Here is an 18,169-nt window from a genome sequence, read left to right on the forward strand (position 1 = left end):
ACAGAATTCACTGCTGTGGGAAGCTGCTGGTGATTTCCTGGGCGTGTTTTTGCTGTAGTTGATTCAGTATCCTACAGGGTTAAGTGACACTGTGTAGCTGGAGGTGCACCATCTCTGAAATGATATAAAGCTGCAGCCCTGTGGCCATTTCCTAAGGGTAGTTGTGGGCTGCAGTAGGCTGGCCAGGTTCCCACTTCAGTGATTGCTTCTGGCATGCCTGAGGTGTGTCCTGCTGCTTCAATGGGATGCAATGTCCTTCTTTCGCTTCCTGCTCTATATTGGCATTTAGTCATGCTCCCGTGTCACGATGGTATGTGAAACTACTGTTATTCTTAATGCTGTAAAAAATAGTATGCATCTTTAGATAGAGAAGAACATTTAGAATTGAACTAAAAGCCTGACCTTTGAGGTCTCCGAAAGATGTGATCATCTATCTATTTTAGATGCTCTTCTAAAGGGTCTTTGACCTATGCTGCTCTGCTTCTCTGTTTAGATCTAAGCATCCCTGGCCTTCCTTGCAAAGCCTGAAACTCTTCCTCAGCAGCCTGCTTCAAGGGAAGAGCCCCTGTCTGGGCTCTTTCCATTGCTGGACACTTTCAGTCTGTCTTGCATGAGTTCAGGCAAGGTGGTTGATCGATCTGAGCTATGTTACAACAGCCAGGATTGGGGTATTCACTTGTTTGGAACTTGGATGGTCCCACGCTGGGGCCTGGAAAGATGGACAGACAGAGCCCATCCCTTCTGACCTCCTATCGTTTCACTGTCGTTTCACCTAATCATATCCCTGTTCCATGTGTTTGATGCCCTAATCTGGTCCCCAGTGTTCATCTCCCTGGAACTGTTTCATCCCAGTAATTCCCTAGGAGGGGATGGGACTACTGGGGACCGTGAGGTCTGGGTGAGCAAAATGGTGTGTACTGGCAGAGGAGTGCTCTGTAGCAGTCCCCATTGTGTCACAAAGATTCTGTCCCAAGGCTTACCAATAATGGAGAAAAGATAATTGGATAATACTCCTTGGTTGAAGTGTGCATTATGTCAGGGAGCTTCCTCTGTGCCCAGGCCACTGTATCTGTATTTCTGCTTTTAGACTACTTCTTTCACTACTGGCATTTTTATAAAAATGGGTCAACGTTGCAGTATCACGTGTTAAGTGTTTAGTTTTTATACCTTGGCCTTTGAAATCTTGCGGGCAAGGTCATCTACAGGAATCTTCTTCAGGCTACCATCTCATTTGTAGGTTGCAGTTTCCCTTTCTGCTAATGCTTTGAAGTCACAGATAGGAATCGAGGGGCAGCAGCTGTACGCTTTTACATTTCTTTAATCATGAAATTCTAGTCATCTTTCCAGCATCACATGAGCAATAGTATTACTCTTGTATTGTTTTATTCAATGGCTGTGTGAAAGGGTGACATCAGTTACGACTTGAATTCCTTAAGTTTGTGGCGTATATTTCTTAAGAGACCTGTTAGACAGAAGATAGATCTAGGTGCATTTCTTGGAGTGGCATCTCTTAGTTAAAATAGTTTGCTCTCTGTTCTGTATGGTTATACATGCTATACACAGGCGGCTTGTACTTCAGGCATTGAAAATATCGCTGACAAAACACCAGGCTAACTCATTCCTGTGTTTCCCCTTCTTCTCCCTTGTACCCAGTTGATGCTAGAGCCTCACCTCTGCTCGAGGCTAACATTAACTAGCATTAAATTGGGACACGCTGCATTTTTAAGCAGCTGGATCACGCAGTGTTCCACTGGACTTCCTCCGTGCTGGGCCTCGACAGCAGGTGTCCCCCCACCAAGTGCAAGGCGGTGGCTGCCAGCCAGTGCTGCTGAGGGTGCTGAGCAGAGGCCAGCTGGCAGGGCTCTGGTGGGAGGCTGGCTGGCCTTGCAGTGCTTTGCATATGGGCTGGCTCTGATGTTGGTGGGCAGGAGAGGAAACTGGACTATGCCCATCAAAAAGGGGAGAAAGGGTGAGAGGAGACTGGACTATGTCCATCAAAAAGGGGAGAAAGGCTTGTGGGTTATGGAGGCAGGGGATGTTGGTGGGTGGCTGGGGTTGTTGGGGAAGGGTCAGTGTGTCATGTAGTGGAAACAAAGTTGAGGGAGATGAAGGTGGTTGCACTGAGTGTGGGCTCGTCCATCCTCCTGAGGCACATTCCTGGTTTGTATCTTCTAATATTATAGTTGTTTTTTTTGTTATTATTTCTCAGTGACACCCCACAGCAACAGAAATGAGATGTCTTCTGTCATTCCCATGTCACCATGTTTCAACTTAGCATGTCTTGGTGCTTGTCTTGGTGGTATGTTTTATTTCATAGTTTGGACTTTGATTTTAGCACCCATATTCAGTACTGCACAACCTCACTCCTATTTAAAACTATGAATGTTTTCCATATTTAATTCCAGGCTACATTATCATGCGCTAAAGGACAGACTTTTATTCGCCTGTCTTGGTGACAGTTTGCTTATTTCTTGGAGTCCATGTTAAATTTTGTAGGTTTTTTTTGTAGCTTCTAAGATACTGTATGCTTCATCATAATCTTCCTTCTCTTCCTATACTCTGCCTGAAAGAATGGTTTCATTGCTGCTATGCTGTGCCTATTGAACCTCTCAAATTTTGCGATGTTATGTACTCTTTTGCTTGCCTGTGTTGCAGCTTTATGAAAACATATGACTTTTTATACTTTACCTGCTCATTTTCCTAGTGTTGACCATTGCATCCACACTTGATGTTGTCATATTTCCTCTTCTTGTTGTATATTTCCCTTATAAAGCTGGTGTGCCTGTCCTTTTCTGTGTGTTTGGTGACATCTGTTTGTTTTACTGGACATATGTTTATCTGTATTGCTAACAGTGAAGGCTTGTATTTGTTTTTGAGGATTTCTCCAGTGCTCTAACTCCTAATATTGTTCTTTCTCCAATATCAAAGCTTATTTGGTAGATTTTTTTTTTTACTTTCCTTTTACTGCCTGCTAAGAATTTGTCCTTTTGTAGGCCTTTTACGGCCATGAAATAACAAGATCTTATGTTCTTGTTCTGTTCCAGTTGAATTACCTATTTATCCACGGTCCTTATAGCTATCTGATTTTTTTTTTATAGTTAGCTTCAAGCAGTTCAAACAGCCTGTCTGGGTGTATATAGATTTTTTTTCTTATCTACTCATAGAATTTACCTAATCCTGCATTTTGATTGTATTTGAAAGTAAGCAGCTAAGAATACATATGGGCTTCAGGTCAGCTACAATACCTGTTTAATGCTTGTTTTTGTAATACTTCTGATGTCCAACTTGTAAGAGGACACGATTCTCAGGTATTGTGTAGAAGAGTTATAATTTTTATTTGTTTCTGGTAGTTTGTGCTGTGAACAGCCAAGTCAGCATCAGTCAAGAATCACAAGTATAGGATAAGCTAAACAGGATTTTTACAAGCTAATATACCTTAATGTATGCTTTTATCTCAGCATCCCAACTCAGATCACACAAAGCATGACCAAAAATGATCTTAAAGCATCTGCATCTGCTTCTCTTCAAAGACAGGTACACCAGATGTCTAATTATATATCAATGTGACAAACTCTACATGTGATAATGGAGTATGAACTTGCTGAGATCTTCAGCTGGACAAGATATTTGACCTAGTGAATTTCTACTTTCACTCAAAAAAGTCTCCTTTCTAAATCTTTCTTTTCCTTTTGGCACCTCCTTCACCTTCTCATGTTTCCTTTTTTGTCATGCTGGCTGGTTATTTAAATAACAGGGGGGGAAAAAATCATCAGTCAGTACTGTATTGTTATTTTGTCTTTTGATTTATCTTCTCTGGGCTTATTAATCATTTCTGTGACTGCTTATGTTGCATGTAAACAGGGCTCTATTTTAGAAATGAAGACAGCCTTAAAGTAATAAAATGAAGCAACCTAACACTGGAAGATTTTGTAAGAAGCCTGAGCAAAACTGCTGACTCACAACATATTCTGACCAAATTAAATTGCACTGTCAGCTACTTCCTTTGGAAGGAAAGAGAAAAAGAGAATTTTGACTATTATCCACATTATTGAACCAATTGAGTTTAACTGGGGATCATGGATTCTCCCAAGCACTTTGCCTGAATTGATTATTATTTTAGTCACTTCTGTTATCTGTAGTTGACAACACACCGTGTAAAGGATAGACACATCTTGGCTAGGCCAAAACCAGCCGCTCTTGCTACTAAATTGGAAGTGTTCTCATAAGTACCATGCTGATTAATTTTAAACAAACAAACAAAACCCTCACTTCTATCTAAATACAGTACCAAAGGTAGCTGTTCTATATTTGTGGTAGCTCATTAGGATTTTCCATGGATAGATGAGAAGATGCTATGGACATTTATCAATTAGCATTAAAAAATGTTTCAAGGCCGCATTCAGCTTTCCAACTAATTGTGTATCTTTATTCTTTTTTTTTTTAAGGACAGAGAAACTTGGAGTGAGAGACAGTGTAACTTCCCTAAGACATTATTTAATTTTACCTTGGGCAGTTGGGCAATGATGGACCTTGTTTAAAATTCCAGTGATTAATATCTGTATTTAATAAAACCTTGTTACTGAATTTTGGAGAGTGCTCCATAATACAAACTGCATTCTCAGGTGTTCAGGGATATTCTGTACTGAGTTCATAACAATAAACTAGTCCACAGGAATTACAGGCTGCTCTTCACTTGGCACTGAAAAAATCAAGAATTGTAGTTTATCTAATACTCATTTAAATTAAAGAATTTTAGGAATAGGAATATGAGAGGAAAAAAAAAGGAAGGTATACAGAGAATGAAAAATGAGATTTTATTATAGAACGTCTTGTTATACTAGCAGCTGTCTTCTGCTATGTGTGTCTCAAGATAATGGTGTTCAGTGTTCTGTAACAGGGAGCAGAGAAATTAACTTCTGTTGAATTTACTGCCAACAGTCATCATCTGATAGAATTTCACATTCCTTCTCACACTTGGGATTTTTTGAATATTTCTGTTATGTTTATTACAACTTTTTTTTTCAGTGACTGATCAAAACTGCAATTTTAGCTGGCAGAACTCTTCAGGTTTGAATGTAAAAGGCAGTATAGCCAGTTCTTATATCATGCCGATTTCCTCAAGGTCGAGGGCTTGAGAATGCCTACACGTTTCTTCAGGTGATGCCATTTAAGGGAAACTTCAAAATGGTGTTTTGAACTGTTGGAACACTGGAGGAACCACATCTTGAAGACTGACGCTTATTTGTTAGGGAAATCTCACCTTAGGAAAAGGTATACCAAATGTTCTAGGGAAATGGGTTGAAGGGAGATTTCTGTTTTTCATCAAGTTATTCAAATTTGGAAAAAAAAAATAAATCCACACCTATGAGTTAATACACCAGAATTTTTATTATTGATTTGTTAATATTCCGTGTATGAGAATGGTGTCCTGGGTGTTCAGATGGAGGTAACTTACATCCCATGCTAAATGTATAGATTATCTGGACTGTGTTGATAGACTGTTCCTCAGGACCCTGCCTTACTGAACTAGGCGCCCTTTGAAGCCCTTTCTGTTCAGTGGGCAGAACTTTCTGTTCATCTAGCCAAACACCTCTGTATAGTAGACCTACTTTTAATTTTGAAGCAGAACTGGTTTCTTTTGCTCTTTCTTTCTTTGTTTTGTTAGAGTAATTCCAAGGTTTTGTTAAAAAACAAAACAAAAAACCACTAGGAAACTACTAAAAGTAACATTTGTGCAGTAGTTCAATTCTGTTTCTGGGAAGAGGAGTGTAAGATTTTTAATTCTATTTTCTGTGTGATCAGATAATTAAATTGATTTAACGCTACCTATCTAGAGATCGCATTTGGAGAAAATTCAGAAGGAAATGTAGGATGGGATTTGACTGAATTTGTGTACTCCTGGTGTTTACATTTTTGCTATTACAGTAATAAGTCTTTTGTTTTACAGGCTTGGAAGTTGGAGGGGACAAAATGCATGGGATAATTGTTCTTGGCTACATTTTCTTTCTTTGTGAATGTCTTGCTCTTTTTTCTTAGCTTTTTGATAATATTTCAAACAGTTTTACCAGCTCCTGTCTGTTTTTGTGTTTTTCATTGTGGAATATGTACATTCTTTTTATTTTTTATTGTAATTGCTTTTACATTTATAGCAATATTTAAAACCAAACATCACATAAAATTTAGATCCTATTCTACTCACGTTCAGTTTGTATTGAATCAGTTGTATTGAATCCACTGTAGCTGTACTGGTCTGATGGAAGCTATTGACCTGCATTGACCAAATGTACATTGTTGTAGCTGCTGGTGAGATCTGATAAAAGGAGACTGGCAATGAAGATAAACCAGCAGCTCTGGTTTTAGGACTGATCCTGCCAGTGTTTTCTCTGAGATTTCAGTCTGAACTGAAGTGGGGAAACTTAAGAGTAGCTGAAACGCCCTGAAATGAGCAGCTTGTCTCCATGAATCAAAGGACAAATTGGTATGAGAAATAGTTCCCTTTAGACCTTACATATTTTTCAGAAATGTGACTCTGAAACCTCCTGGAAGTGGAAGAAGTGGGTGAGAAGTAGGGCCAGTGACCAGTATGCAGCTAGCCCATGGAATGGCATGTAGGCATGTTCGACTGGACACTTAGGCTGTGCGGATGGGCTGGGTCTGGCCTGCCTGCTTTACAGTCTGCTGCCTGGTGGGCAGGCTCTGGTGCCTGGGCCTGGGCATGGCGCTGTGCACCTTGCCCCACGTGGTGACAGGACAGCACCTTCTGGACCTGCATCCTGGCCAGCAGCATCCAGCAGCTATTTAAGACCTTTCAGGAGCTAAATGACTCCTGCTGCTTGGCAAGGAAGAAAAATAGGCAGCTTGAGGGAATTAAACATAACAGCAAGAAAAACCTGTTCAGTAATCAGCTGCTGCTTACCGGTGGGTTTGAGGGAGGCAAGGAGGAGGACGAAATGGAGCGTAGCCAGCCACATGCTTGCCCCTCAGTGCAGCGTTTGGGCATGGGGATTCGTTACACCACATCCTGAATGTGAGACCAGGAAAGCACATCTCCTTACAAGAGAAGATACAATTAAAGAAAAAAAAAAATCTCATGTTGCTTGGTATATCTACTTCAAAATGTTTGATAGGATTTTACTGGCTTTTTCACTTTAAGATGAATTGGGGAAAAGTTATCTTGGCCATCAACTAGACTGCCTGCAGGAGTTTGACACTATTCATTGCCTTCTCTCCTCTTCCTCGTTGTACTTACTGCTCTCCCATAGCCGTGCAGACTGTCTGCTCTCTGTATCCTTCAAAAAGTGCTGCTCATCATGATGAGGTAGTGCAATTTAGCATCTCCAGCTAAGTGGACAGAACATGTCTTTCAGAGCATGTATTCTTCTCTTCCAAAGCACATCCACAGAAAATTGCACTTTTGGCCTTTTCTGTCCTGGACCCGTCACTATGAACCATCCAAACATGCATTTGTTTTTCATCCATAACACACAGAAGACCAGAAACACTTTATTAAAATAAATACATAAAAAGCTCTTTATCTCATTTTTGAGAAGCAATAGACAGGTTTCCATCTCAGTTCCTGACCTTTCTCAGCTGGATGATTGTTCAGGCTTGAGTTAATTCTTTAATTCACATCATACAAGACAAATTAGAAATCGTTGCTGGTAGCTCTATCACTGATTTCAGAAAAGCAGAGTGTTTTTTTTTTTTATGTTTAAACAGACCAAGCGAACTTGTGTCCTCAAGTTGTACACACTAATGTTTGTCTTGACTTCAGATTGTTGTCTGTTTGATTCTAGGGTTGGTTGGGTTTTGGGTGGTGTTTTTTTTTTTTTTTTGGGTGTGTGTGAGCAGAAGCACAGGGGTGTTGTAAGTAAATGCAGTTGTAAAGAGAGCAATGTGTTTTTAACCAGCTGTACAAGAACAGATGATAGAAAGAAGTGCCTCTACTAATGCAAATTGCATCAATCCTAGTCATTTAACAGCATAAGTAAATTGTGACAGACAAGGTTACCCCTAATCAGCAGACCTGTATTAGTCTTTCACTAACTTGTTAATTGGATGAACAGTTTATTAGTGTTGTACAATGTAACTGTTTTGATTTATCTCTTTTCTGGATGGTTTAGGGCCCAATCAACCATGGCAAAGAGGAAAATGTCTGTGGATTGCTCCTGTAAAGTCCAGGACTTTATGACACATACCAATTCAGGCACACGTGAGAAGCACCTCTGGGCTTTTGGGTTAAAGCCTGGTATTGAGTTGTGGAGATGGGAGTTGTGCTGGCTTTGCTCTGAGTTAAACCCTGAAACTCTAGAGTAGTCTCGGAAAAGTTGTTTCATCTGACTCGGGCTCTTTTTTTGATTTTCTGAAATGCGCATATTGACAGTGCTCCATGTGAAAGATTTCTTTCCACTCTTCGTTGTGAAGGTGACCTTTATATCTCCATGTCTGCTTTCTATGAGCAGGCACTTTCTTTGCCCAGCAACAACATGGTATTGTGGTAGCAGCAGCTAGGGAAGCCATGTGGAACAGAAAAAAAGCAGTGCTTGAACCAATCTTATTCTAAAAAGACCAGCATAAACAGGGGTTTTCTTGTAAAAGCAGAGTATTGGGTAATGTGCTGAGGTGAAAGGCAGGCTATGTTAGACATGCTGGAAAGAGAGAATGATTTTCTTTATACCTTGTGTTTTCCCCATGTATAGGAAAGATGATTCCTTCTTGGAAAATGTTTTCATATCTCAAAATGAAAAGTTTGGGAGGGTATTACATGTGCTTGTGGTGCTTCCTGGAAAAAAAATGAATGAGAACAATGGGATGAGAGGAAACATGAAAGCAACGGGAAGAGAAAAACTGCTTTTAGCCTTACACAGTGGTCATTCATTCATGACGGCAGAAAGATGAAAATTCCTCATTGTGCAGCTTCCAGACAGCAGTTAGAATATTTACTTCCCATTAAACACTAGAAAAATACATATGAACTGACAGAAACCAAAGAAGAGTCAAAAAATAAAAAAGTTAGGGAACTGAGTGAATTACTGTTAGGAAAAGAAAAATAAATATGGTTTAGTGAATTGGTGGAATGGAGCATGAGTGAGGAAATGACATATCTGTCAGCTTCAAAAGATGATAAACAGGTAAAAATGAATTGGTTTTGTTGCTCAAGTTCGGAAGGGATTTTTGGAAGGAAAGTAAAGTAATATTTGGAACATTTTTTTTTTGTTAATATGAGGAATGATCTAAAGAAAAGACATTGTCATTTTTAAGAATGGTAACCAATGTTATAGAATATGGTGTTTGGACAAGATATATTAAAGTATCTTTCAGGTGTTCAGGTTTCATGTGGTTTGATTACCCAGGTGTTGACAAAACTAACCTTTGAATGTTTGTACTTTTGAGGATAGATTTACCACCTGTATGCACGAGTATTCTGAGAAGAAGGACAAAACAGTCACAAGTATAAGTAGTACTTCTTTTCCTGGGGTTAATATTATTTTTATAAAAAATAATGCTATATTCTCACAAAAACTATATGACCTCTTGCTGAAAGAAATCATGCACAGGACCTTGCATGAAAGAATTATGGTAAAGCATAATAATATTTTGCATTTGTTGGAAAAAGGTGATTTTTAAGGCAAATTATACATCCAAGTAGGGACATTTTACCCATTTCAAGGAGGAATAAATTGGTAGGAGACTTAATCAAGGTTAGATGGGTCAGATGGCCTTCAGGTGTGTGTGTGGGGAGCTTTCTGCCTAACCCAAACCCTGTGGATAGACTAGTTAAGGTACTACTCTTTCTTTCCTCCTTATGAGCATGGACACTGGATTGGTGCTGTGGTTATGACTATGTAAAGTTTAACTCTTCCTTACATTTTTCACCCTCTAGGATTTTCTTGAAACAAAACTGAATTCTAGTGCTGGCTAAGGACAGTTTGAATTTTATTTTGCTACTGATTCCAGTTTTGTGTGATGCAAGTCTTAGTAAATATTAACTTGTGAAATGCTGCGGCTATTCCTTTTTGGAACAGCCATCAGTTTACTGTGCATTAAGTTAATGTGTACAGGCACACATCTCTTGCGTACTATATTTGGCAGTCTTCCAGTAGACCCGCAGCGTCCTGTCAAGACTAACCAGTTTGTTTGCTTCTGTTGCTCCAGGGCCATGATAGCTGGATAACCTCTCTGCTTTAAATGCAAAGGGACAAGAAGTCTGTCTGTTTGCATCTGCGTGACTCCAGTAGTAAGCACAAAGGTGACATTAGAGCTCATTTCTATTTTGCCTCCTTTCCATCCAGAGGTCTCAGTTTGCCTTGGTCACTTGAGCAGGAAAGACAACAGGAAGAGGAGGGGAGGGGAAGCAATTGTAACAAGTGCTGTTCTTTTTCTTAACTGTATTGCTAAAGGGATATGAAGTTGAGACAATTGTAGTGTTGTGCAACAGTGGTTCTTAAAAAGAAAGAGAAACAAAACTCATTTATAAGGCCCTAGAGACATTGTGAACAACTGGTAAGAACACAGCTGGGGAGAGGCAATCCTATGCATGGTACTTTGACCATGAGTCATTTACTGTTTAACTCTTTTCTAGTGTCTTTATGCATAGAATTATTATCACATAGTATTTAAGCTACGTTTTGGCTGTGCACTGGATGCTGTCATATGGAGCTGATTTGAGCTACTAACCTGTTTAAAATTCTAATAAAACTTCTGCTACCTATACTGAAAATGCTGTGTACACGTGCGTAGATTAGCTTGGAATTTGTCTTGTGTACAAATTTTAATATCACTCAGTTGTTCAGGTATAATCCTTTTATTTCCCTCTTTACATCCTCATCCATTATCTTCCAGTGCAAACTCCTCCTTTTTCCTATGTGTTTTTTCCATATGTTCTGATAAGTTTCTTATTGTGGCCTGGTGGAGACGTTTTTGAGGTGCAGAACAGTGTTTCCCAAAGACTGGCTTGTAACAGTTTGAAAAACGTGCCAACTAAGTAAAGAAGGGAAGAGATGGTGTTAGATGGGATTGGATCCGAAACCTGAGGTTACTTCAGACTGGCTCCTACTCTGTATTTCACAGTGTGTTAGGATCCACGGGATAATAAGGGAAGTGACACAGCCGCCTGCAACCCTGAGCTCTGAAAAGTGCTGACTGTGTGGCAGCGATGGATTTGTGTTGGGGTAAGCGCCAGCTGGCCACGAGGATGTGGCTGTAGATTACTTTCTAACAAATAGCAGTTCGTATGGCTCAGCTTGGAATGAACAGGAAGTGCCGTGCAGAAGAACTGCCACTCCAAAATATGAGTCAGATGAAATTACTGAGTGACGCAGATGCATATATATCAATGCCTCCACATTTGGCATGCCCACACAGGCTAAGTGTTCTAATAACAGCCTCCCTCATATATCTTGGATCCACAGGAAAAGAGCAAGCATTGCGATGAGTAACATATAGAAGACATAGGTGACTGGTATTTTTAGTTTAGTCAGTTTTTCTGGACACTTGATAGATTGGTGTAGGCTGGCTTTAGTCATGTTTCTTATTCTTTTCATATTTCATGTTCTTTGTAACTGCTTCTTCCACACCTGATCAGTGACTGACATCTTCCTCCCCTTGCCTTCTGATTGGTAAACTCAACTGTAATTTTATTTTCTTTTGCCTTGTGCGAGTTGTGAATTCAATGGGCAAGAAATGTCTGTCTTGTCTGCAAATGAGCCCTCACAGAGAAATGATTGTTTCATGACCTTCCCTTATTGAGATGAGTCTATAATAGAAGACTCTTCTTGTGCATTTCTGAACAATAAGAGCAACATTTATTTGGACAAATCTCGGTCCTGCTCTTGTTACATAACTGCACAGGCAAATCACTGATTTCAGTAATGCTTTAGACTGACAAAGTTCTACCCACACAGACTTAATTGCAAGATGGGGTCACAAGTAGCAGTTTGATGTCCTGTGTCTAATCAAGGAGAATATGTTCAGTGTCTTATATTGTTGGTTTGGACTCTTTCCCTTTTTTTGCCCCCTTAAACCATTGTTTCAGTGCCACCAGTGAACAAACCAGTATTTGTTCTTCTAATTGTTGGCCTGTTTCTGTATAAAATGATTTGACTCACATCCAGAAACATATAGACTCCTTTCATTGCCATGACAACAGAAAGACATGCCAATGTTAGCAATGTCTGCTGGAAAAAAAAGCAGTTAAAGCAAAACACAGTTAAGTGACATGTTTCATATATAAATCCAATTTTATGTAATGATCCCTAGTTATCCTGTATTGTGGAGAAGTGGTTAAGAACAATCCCTAGATACATACCATAGTATAATACTGAGTGTTAGGTCTTGTCCTAGGCACTGCATTCCAAAACAAGATAATGCAAAAATAGCGTCAGGGAAATTGGTCATAGTCCTGGTATAATGTCTGGACTGGAAGAGAATAAAGAGTTAAATGTGGTTGCTAAAAATAAGGGAGCATTAGTAACAGTTTTAGAAAAAGACTAGATAGCATAGATAGAAGTGTAGATGTTTTTTTCATTATCATACCTTTCTCATTATTGCCCAAGATTAAAAGTGCATTTGATGGGAGTACCAAGTGATGCATTTAAAACTGATAAATAATGTAATAATAGGGAATCATTGATGGAAAAATGGGTCTTGTGGAGCTGAACACTAGAAATCTGCCTTAGTCCAAGGAAAGCTTAGAAGCAGGAAAGCCAGGGGACTGGGACTTGAGAGACATACAGTTGTAGGGAGGGATTGCTTCCTTTTTAACAGAGGTGGTAGCACAGAGCTAACAGAGGTACTGTGTATGGTCTCCTGTCCCTTGAAATTTCCATGATCTTAGGGGCTTTCTTGGGGTCTCCTTCTATACTTTGAAGCTAAGGTTGAGACTGCCTTGGAAATGAAAATCCTTTAATCGGGGGAATTATCTGCTTAACTCTAGAAATCCATAGGATTTGAAGGTTTCTGCTTAATCTCCCTGGGCAAGGTGGGGGGACAGGACAAATAATGTTGCCCACTGAGGGGCTGTGATTCAAGTTTTCTTATTCTGTGTCTCGAGTTCTCCCATGAAGGAACCTTACCGGCTTTTTTGTTATTTTTTCCCTGTTAATATATAGCTGCAGATGTCTGGTGGGCTGTCTTTCCTCTGATGTGTCCTCAGGGTGCCCAAAAGAGTTTTGGGAACCTCTTCAATTTCCAAAGGATGGAATTGCTACATTTTCTTTCCATTTAATGATAGCTTGATTCTCAGATGAGGTGACTGATTTCTAGTGACATCCATAGGCAATGTCAGGGAAAATGTAGAGCTTGTTCCTCTTTTTTTATATCCTTCGACATTAGACGTTTTAAGACATACTCAACTTGTTGAACGGGTTCATCATGTACAGAAAGAGGGGAGTATTTTTACTGTATTTTTACACAACAGGGGAGAATATATAGACAAGTTTTCACAGATGTTTTTAGCAGAGGGTTATCATCAATCATTGTCACATGGTATTCTGAGATTGAACCAGCCTAGAAGGTCTGAAATGTGAAAACTTCACAGGCATATTGTGTCTATTGAAGGTACGTCTTAGCTGTCTATTTCTGTATTTTAGTACTGGTTTAGCATTCAGCTAACCTTGAGAAACACCTGGTTTGGTAGGGGAAAAACTACGCTGTTAAAAAGTTAAAATGTGCTAGTGACATGAAGTGGAATGTCAAGTCCTGAATTTGAAATAAGAAAATGATGAGTAGAAATATAATAAACCTTTAAGGCGGTGCAACACATTTTCTATCAAGATTATTTTAACAGTTGCTACCTAATAAACTATCTAAATATGAGAATTCAGAAATAGGAATTGCAATGATCCTTTGGGACATTGGCAGTGCTCTGTGGGATGAAACCTTTATGAAGGCTGGGTATCCTTCTCTCTCATTGCTTCTCTTACTCCCCACCCCCTTTAGTTGGCAGCATGCTATTTCAACAGAAATGATTACAAGTTACATGGCAAAGGGTTTTCAAAGCATCGTAGGGAATTAGGTACTTTGATTACAAGAGTCTGTATTATAGTCATCATTTAAACTTAAATATACATTCTGAAATGGTAGGAAGGTTGTTAATTTAGAACACCCTACTACTAATTTGTTTCCTTGATTCTTGTCATGTTCCTAGCACCTGAGGTCCCAGTCTGGAGACTGACTGCATAATGTCTCTCTTGTGTTGTCTTAGATTCTGGTATCTGTGAGCCTCTGTGGAAAAGGATGGATACGTCTGCATGTAGGCAAACTGCAAGGCTAGACTGTCCATATTGCAAGATGGTTGGTGGGCTCCGTTAGGACTTGACAAAAAAACAAGAAAACCTTGTGGTTTTATGAACTTAATATTGAAGTATACATAACTTTAATATTTTAAACATTTGCAAACCTAAGAAATTCCTTGAGAGTTGTACAGCCCTTGGTTGCTGGTGGAGCCTGCAAGCCATAAAAAACGTGCAGTTAATGATAAGGTTTGTGTTCGTGCTGTGGTTAACATAAGTATGTGGGTGTGGGGCATGTTAGCATGTTGAGGACTGCTGCTTAGTGTCTGTTTTTTTCTCCTCCTGTCGTACGGAATGGCAGATCTGCTTAGGAGTAGTTAAAGGACGTTTCTGAATTGAGTGTATTCTGAGGTATCTGATCAACTTCTTATTTCTTACACAGCATTCTGTAGCTAGCATGTTTTACATGTTTAAAGAATGCTTGAAAATATGTTTATAGTTTATCCTTCTCCTGGTGACGTTTATTTGCAAAGGTGGTCTTGTTGACAAAGAAACTGCTGATTCATAGCAGAGTTTGACTGTGGTTTTAGGCAAAAGATTAGCCAGTGCATTTACGGGTATGAAAGCAGAGAAACTTCAGACTTCGTGGGTAAAAATGCATTTTCTTTACTATTACTCTGTGGGGCAATATTACAGGGGTAAGCTAGTAATAGACTTTTTTTTGGGTCTGGGTTTTTAGCTTCGGTGGGTCACAGACTGTATTTTCACAGCAGAACATGTGGGTTTTCTGCTGCAAAGAGTTCTGAATCTGTAAGTAGCCTTTTAGGGGGACAGAGAGCCATGAATATCTAGGATCTACCTCCAAGGCTGCCAGTGTCATTTATCTAAATTTGGTTGGGATTTGTGTCATGGAGTGCAACAGCCCCTCCAAGGAGCTGAGCTCTACCCTTAGTAAATCCCCTCACTGCTTTAGACCTCAGAATGAACAATTAAGGTTGTGTCCTTGGGACCGAGAGGGGAGCTTATACTGAGCGGTGCAGAACAGATGGTATGCTGGGGGAGGATATAACGATGGGAACACTGGTCCCTGAGCACCACGTGTCTAAGGAAGATGCCTGGGGAAGAAAAGACAAGACTAAGCACACAATAACATTTCCTCTCATCATCTATGGCCTTCAGTGGCCTATGGGTCAAGGCATTTTTTTGAACCAGAGTGGATGTCTTTGTGTTTGGTAATTTGCGATGGACTTGTTTTCTTTCTTATTTTTCTCCAGTACCATTTTGATCCCACAAACTTCTGTTACGTAAGTGTTCTGCAGCACAGTGCTCTACAGCTTAATGGTGTGTGTGAAGAAATAATCGCTCTTGCTTGTTTGGAAGTTGACATGTCTGAGTTGCAGTCCCACTTGTTAGCCTCTAGCTCCTTTAGTGGAAGAGACAGTACAGGATTGTCCCCTGTTCACCTAGTTCATGTCACCTGTATTTTTGCCAGCTTCCCTCCTATTCTTGCTGTGGTCTGATGTAGCCAGACTTACGCGATTTCTCTTTGAACATAAGGTTTTTCTGTTGCTTTTCTTGTTGTTTTTTTCTGCTTTTTAAAAGTCATTAACAGTACTTCATGACATCATACCACTGATGGACCATAACCAATTTCCAAGGGTATATATAAAATTTATTAATATTTCTTGCCAGTCTGGCCTTACCAATCTGACTTGATATGTTAACTCCGCCTCACTAATCTACTTCTCACTGTTTCAGACCCAAAATTTCAACTGCAGTGCCACTCTTACTCTCGTTACCCTGTTCATGTTAAGCTGAAGCTTTTTTTTTTGGATGCTCCAGCTCCTCTCCAGCTATGCCCCATTTTGCCTTTCCTGCACCCCTGGCACACACCATCCCTTTCTCTTCTTTCCACTACCTGTGTTAGACTCGCCTCCTCAGTTCCATGTCTGTGCTCCGTTCCCCTAACGCGTTCTCAGCCTGACGGCCGGTACGCAGAAGCAGCTCTCAGCGCCCCCTCCCCCCGAGCACCCCACCGCCTCTCCTGCCCCTCTTCACAGCCCCGGCACCAGCAGCCGGGGGCGAGACCCCTCCGCGCACAGGCGTTAGGTGGGGGTCCCGGCTCCCCTTCCCCTTGCTTCCCGCCGGGGCTCCCTGGGCCGCCCGCGGTCCCCTTCGCCTCAGCTCGGGCCGGGCCGGGCCCGGCCGCCCTCCGGCCCCCCGCCCCTTTCCCTCCCCGCCGCGAGCTCCTTGCGTTCTGCCGGCGGCGGCTCGCGGCCCTGCGCGCGGAGGCTGGGAAGCCGGCGGCGTCTCGCGAGACGTGCGCCGCGTCCCCGCGAGATCTGGCGGGCCCCCTCCCCCTCCCCGCCCGCGTCATGTTTTCTCTTTGACAAGCCGCCGCCGCTGCCGCAGAGAGGACGCGGCTCCGAGCGGGGACTCGCCCCCGGCCCGTGTCCCGGCCCCGCGGAAAGCCCCGGCCGAGGTGTGCCGCCCCCCGCGCTGCCTGGTGAGCCTTCGGCTGGGGGGCGGCTGGCGGGCGCGCTCCTTGGCGGGGCCAGGGGCGGGAGGCCTGAGGGAGCGCGGCGGGGGGGGGGGGGGCGCTTCTTCTCAGCGCCGCTCCGGCCCCCAATGGCCGCCTCGCGGGGTGCGCCCGGGGGCAACCGCGGCCCGGCGGGGGGCGCCTGGAGGCCGTAGCTCCGGCCGCGGTCGTCGGGGAGGGGGCGGCGCGCAGGCGGGGATGGAGAGAAGGGAGAGGCAGGCGGGGCCGGCCCGGGGTCGCTGCTCCCCTGCCGAGGGCGAGAGAGCGGCGGGCGTCTGGCACCTCTCCATCCTTTGTGGGAAATGGAGGGGAGAGCTCTTCGTGCTCCTTCGAGCCCGTATAAGCCGTACAGAGTCTGTGTGCTGCTTCGGTGGAGAGCCTCGGAGCGCCCACTGTTTCCCCTTGAGCTCCGTGAATGCGGTTGTAGCGTGGCTGTGCGTTACGTGCATCTCTGGCTGCGTGTCCTAGGTGTATCTGGTTGGCCTTGCAAAATACTGCCTGAAATTTGTCACGTGGGCCTCTGTCAACGGCATGACCTTAGGTGTTCTGTGCATCTCCTGACCTGTCATCTGAACTGCATTGTCTCCACATGGCTTATTTGCTGGCTCCCGTTTGCCATACTGAAAAATTATGCGGTTGCTTTTACTTAGAGATGACTTATTTTGTATTATAAAGTGATGTTCTAGCAGATGGATTTTTTAAAACCGCATATGTTTATTTTCTTTTAGTAGGTAGAGTATTTTCTATACAATCAGCTTTTCGTGGGGCATTCATTAGGGGCAAAACCCTATTGTTACAGTCTCTCCCTTTCACAAGCTGCATAGGAGAGGCTTATGTGGACTTGATAAAAGCATCTTCATGTTCTGTAGTTTCAGACCTGTTCTTCATGTTATATATTTAAGCTGATTGTTGCTTCATGGACTGTTTAATTTGCTTTAGCTGGGACCGTATGATGTATGCATGTATGTACATAACGTGTTGTGATCTTGATCAAATTTGTAGTCTAGCTAAGTGTTCTGTTAACTTATTACAAAATCTGAAGCTATACATTTACACATTGTGAATTTAGTGCTACTTCTTTGAGGTACCATATAAACTAGATCATGTTTAAGGTTCCTTTCAGTCCAAACCATTCTATGATTCTATGATCATCTCCATTGCTTAGGAATGGGGGATTACAGGGACTTGGAAATCAGGATGGAGTCTCCGATAATCATGTGAACAATCTAATAGGCATTTAATCTGGAAAGGTAGATTGTATACTTGGTCAGCCTGCTACTGTTTTCCAGTATCTTAAGAGGAATCTGTTCATTTTGAATGAGAGATTCAAAGCTGCACAACATTGAAGTGCCATAGGACACACGAAGGGCATGGCCAGTTTCCTCTGTCCTTGCACTTG

At 41.9% G+C, this 18,169-nt stretch overlaps 1 protein-coding gene across 18 annotated transcripts in view; it reads left to right on the plus strand.

The window, feature by feature from the left end:
• Positions 1–18,169, plus strand: part of HERC1 (HECT and RLD domain containing E3 ubiquitin protein ligase family member 1) — a 123,606-nt gene that overhangs the window by 4,529 nt on the left and 100,908 nt on the right. For 16 of the 18 annotated variants that reach the window (XM_083850857.1, XM_083850869.1, XM_083850861.1 and 13 more), the window contains exon 1: positions 16,579–16,737. The exons of the other annotated variants lie outside the window; for them this stretch is intronic. The gene's annotated coding sequence lies outside the window, so the exon portion shown is untranslated. Of the gene's footprint in view, positions 1–16,578; positions 16,738–18,169 lie in introns of those variants that run through there. 18 annotated transcript variants of the gene reach the window in all.

The sequence above is a fragment of the Anser anser genome (genome assembly GCF_964211835.1).
Source record: "Anser anser genome assembly, chromosome: 10".
NCBI classification, from domain to species: Eukaryota; Metazoa; Chordata; class Aves; order Anseriformes; family Anatidae; genus Anser; species Anser anser.